Source organism: Rhinopithecus bieti, unplaced genomic scaffold (assembly GCF_001698545.2).
Source record: "Rhinopithecus bieti isolate Rb0 unplaced genomic scaffold, ASM169854v2 scaffold_13374, whole genome shotgun sequence".
In the NCBI taxonomy this organism is placed as follows: domain Eukaryota; kingdom Metazoa; phylum Chordata; class Mammalia; order Primates; family Cercopithecidae; genus Rhinopithecus; species Rhinopithecus bieti.
This window is the reverse complement of record NW_016807445.1, coordinates 143,521-147,518: the sequence shown is the minus strand read 5'-3', so window position 1 is coordinate 147,518 and position 3,998 is coordinate 143,521. Positions and strand designations below refer to the sequence as shown.

The following is a 3,998-nucleotide window of genomic DNA, read 5'->3' as shown; positions in this document are numbered from 1 at the left end:
TAAATAAATAAAAAAAAAAAAAAAAAAAATATATAAATCTCCATACTTCATGAATGAGAAGACCAAATCAAAATAATGTGGCAGTCTGGGTTCGTTTGGGAGATAAACATCACACAGTAGATTAGCAGGGATGTTTGATACAAAGCACTGTTAAGTATGGTTAAAAAAAAAAAAAAAAAGAAAGAGAGTACGAATCTGTCAGGTCCGAACCACGGCAATGACCAAGGAACTCTTACAGATGGGCATGTACATGCTGCTAGACATTGAGGAGAAGGTGGCAGACAAAGAGGTGGAGAAGGCATATAGGCAGAAGGCCCCCTCCTGCTACCCGGAATTCTTCCACTGGCAGCTGAACTCTTCCACCACATTCTCAGGCCTTGGAGGTGCTGACTGATGCTGCAGCCAGGGCTGCGTATGACAAGGTCAGGAAAACCAAGAAGCAGGCAGCAGAGAGGACCCAGGAACTAGATGAGAAAAGGAGGAAAGTGAAGCTTGAGCTGGTGGCCCGGGAGCGGCAGCACCAGGCCCAGGAGAGGGAGGAGGAGGAGGAGGCGGGGGCGGAGGCGGCGGCGGCGGCAGAAGCAGAGGCAGAGGCAAGCCTGAGCACCAGGACTCTAGCGCGAGAGATCAAACGCCTGGGCGAAGAGGGTTCCCGGCAGCTGGAGGAACAGCAGAGGCTATCCGGGAGCAGATACACCAGTAGCATGACCAGAGGTTGAGAGGAAAGACAGAAAATACTGAAGGCCAAGGAAACCCCAAACTAAAGCTAAAATGGAAGTGCAAGAATGGGGCGGGGGTGAGTCGAAAGGTGGCTACTCCAAAGACATTCTCCTATGGCTTTTGCAAAAGTGTGGTGAGGTTCCCAACCTGGTGCTTTCCAGGAAGAAAAGGCACTGCTGTGGTGGAGTTTGCGACTGTCAAGACTGCGGAGCTGGCGGTCCAGAATGGAGTTGGCCTGGTGGATAACCCTCTGAAGATTTCCTGGTCCCCAGCCACACAGCACTGTCAAAGGGCTCAGTGCTGTCGGTGAGGGACCAGGAGAGCGTCAACAGGACGCACATGCGCCACGCGGCCGAGGTGCGATGACTGATCTCGGAGACGCACCGGTGAGACCAAAAGACGGGCAGACCACGTAACCCTGGCTCCAGCCACCCGCCCGCAGCTTTTTTCTTTAACGTCATCAATAAACTTTTGTTTGTTTGTTTTTAAGAAAAAAAGAAGGAATGATATGATGTAAAGAAACTGTATGGTATCTTAGGGCTGATGGAGAGTACTCAAGGACAAACTTAGAAGGCGTTCAGACTTTATTGGAGAAAATGTGGGTCAGCTCGCTGGATACCAGGGAAGTTCTCAATTTTGGCCAGACCAGAGCAGATCTGAGTTCCTTGGCAAGTGAAAGGCCACCTACAGGGTATAGGGGATCAACATCTCTAAGCAAGTGTATCCAACGGATTCCTGGCAATTGGTGGGGCAGGAGATCTTTAGAGCGGACAGTCTGTGGGGGCTCCGGTTTCCAGAGAGTGCTGTAGAAAGATGATCACCAGACAAAGGCTGCAATGTCACGGAGGGACAAAGGCTGGGCAGGTGACTGGGACAGGCTCTACTAGCTATGCTCACCCCCTCCTTCGGACACCCAGCTCACACAGGGAGTCTCTACTGCAGTGTTCCTCAAGCACCCTCCACTGCTCGTACCAAAGGAAAAATTATTTACAATATTCTGTTTTAGAGCATATGTTGAAATGTGCATTCAGAGCTGAGAAATAATAAACTGACAGCTGACACAAATAATTATTAGGTATACTTTAAGTCATTTTTAGTCATCTGAGGAGAAAAATAAGTCATCAATGAACTGCATGGAAATAAAAAAGTCAAGTGATAAAACCGTAACTAAATAAACCCAGATTGCCACATCATTTTGATTTGGTCTTCTCATTCATGAAGTATGGAGACTTACATAAACCTTACAGATAATTTATGATCAAATTTCTGTCTTCACAAGCAAGTGGCTTAGTTCTAAATGCAAACATATAATTCCAAGTATAATTTAAATACTAGAAATTCCTCACAAAATTGCTATACCAGATTTTCAAATTATAGGCAGGAATACTAACTGAGATTGCATCATTCATTGGGATTTATAAGTTCACCCAACAAGCCTAAGCAGATTGTATTCACATACCGATAAATTTAATTATGGCAGATGAGTGGTTCTTAAATTTATTTTGTCATTTGTCCTTTGTTTTGCTATGTCTTGTGCTTCCTTAACTACCTCTTAGTTCAAAATTCATACTCGTGATTTCAAATTCAGGCTTCTCAGAGTTAATGTTTATTGGGCTTCACCTGAGCTATTTGAACATATTCGGTAAAATCATTATGTTCCCAATATATATATAATAAAAGAATTTGTCTAGTCTTTCTTATTGTCTGTACTGAAATAGTGGTAGAGGGTGTGGAAGGAGAGCTGGGTAATTCCATTACATTTTTTTTCTCCCAGAACCCAATAACTGACATGAGTTGCCTGCTACCCTGGCCCAGTCAGTTTTCCCTTCCCACTACCTACAAAGCTGTCTCACCCTAGACAGATTTGGATCAAATAGAAAAAAATAAAATAAAATTAAACAAGAAATAGACAGTGAGATATGATGCTTCTTTAGCTCAGAGAAATATATAGAGCAATCAATAGAAACAATCTAGTAGAAGAACATAAACTCATTACCCTAAGCACTGATGAGAATCGGAAACAAGCTTCAATCACTGGAAAGCTTCCAGACTCGAGTTTCTAGGGGACGACTTAGTCAAATCACCAGTCAGATGTTCTTATGAAACTAGCAATATTTTGAACTGTGCTTGCTTCGGATGAATGAAGGAAAGATAAGTCAAGAAGTATCCGCTTATTTATTTGGAGAAATGTAGACTTCGTGTGTAAAAATCAGCAATAAAATTTCCTAATGTTTAGTAAGTACTCAAAATATTATGTCATCAGTTACATTATATAGCAAAAGTATGTAATATTTTATTTATTCATACAAATGGGTTACTTTTAATGCTGTCATTTGGAAATAGATCCACTTAGTATAATCAACTTTTTTTTATAGCTTTAAAGCATTTTCTCTTTATTTACTGTTTACTTATTCATTAATTTTACTTATTTAGTTCTTTCTTTCTTCTTATGTATTTTTATTTCACATTTCTTTATCCTTTATTTTTTATTGTTTTAAATGTTGGTAAATACATACCAAGAAATAATATATGGCAGTTAGAATTCCCAAAATCAGATGTGAAGCGCACACAGAAAAAATTAGAGAATATTTTGATAAGTATAATGTCATATATGTTTAAGAAAATCTGGAAGATACAGATATATGTATACATTGACAAGTGCAGACATACCAAATTTGATCAAAGTAAGTGATGAGGGCTCCCTACTCGTAGTAACACCAGAGTAATGGACCATTCCTTACTGCTTTCTACTAACTCTGTCCACACCTTGCAACTAGTTTCTTTGTTAAACTTCCCTAAAATCATTCAAGTTGAATATGCCATCTGTTTTGTGTCAATGCTCTAAAATTTTAGAATGACTCCATTTCAATATTTTTCCAAAATCATTCCCATGAAATAAGGATAGTTTACCTGATTGCAATGCAGCAACATATGATCATCAAGCTATCAGATTATGGCTTTGTGCTATGCTAACAGAGAAAGATTCTATGAGTAATTTTGAAAGTCTTAAACACATTTTCATTTAGATATAAAGACAAAAATATGTCAAGAAAAGAAATGATAAAATATATATGATAATGCATCTTTTAAGAAACGAATTAAAATATTTATTTTAAAATTAAACAGAAGACATTTTACCACATCAGAAATAAGACTGTAAATATTAAAATAAAGTCATTACAAGATTCTGATTTTTAGCATCACTGAAATAATCAGATTAAATCATATAGAAAACTTTCAGATGAAAGGCCATTGAAAGAGGGTAACTTTTTGTTTGG

General features: G+C 39.3%; 1 pseudogene; it reads left to right on the top strand.

The window, feature by feature from the left end:
- The first annotated feature begins 217 nt into the window (after window positions 1-217).
- LOC108535760 (dnaJ homolog subfamily C member 17 pseudogene) lies at window positions 218-1,030 on the top strand (annotated as a pseudogene).
- Window positions 1,031-3,998: the final 2,968 nt, after the last annotated feature.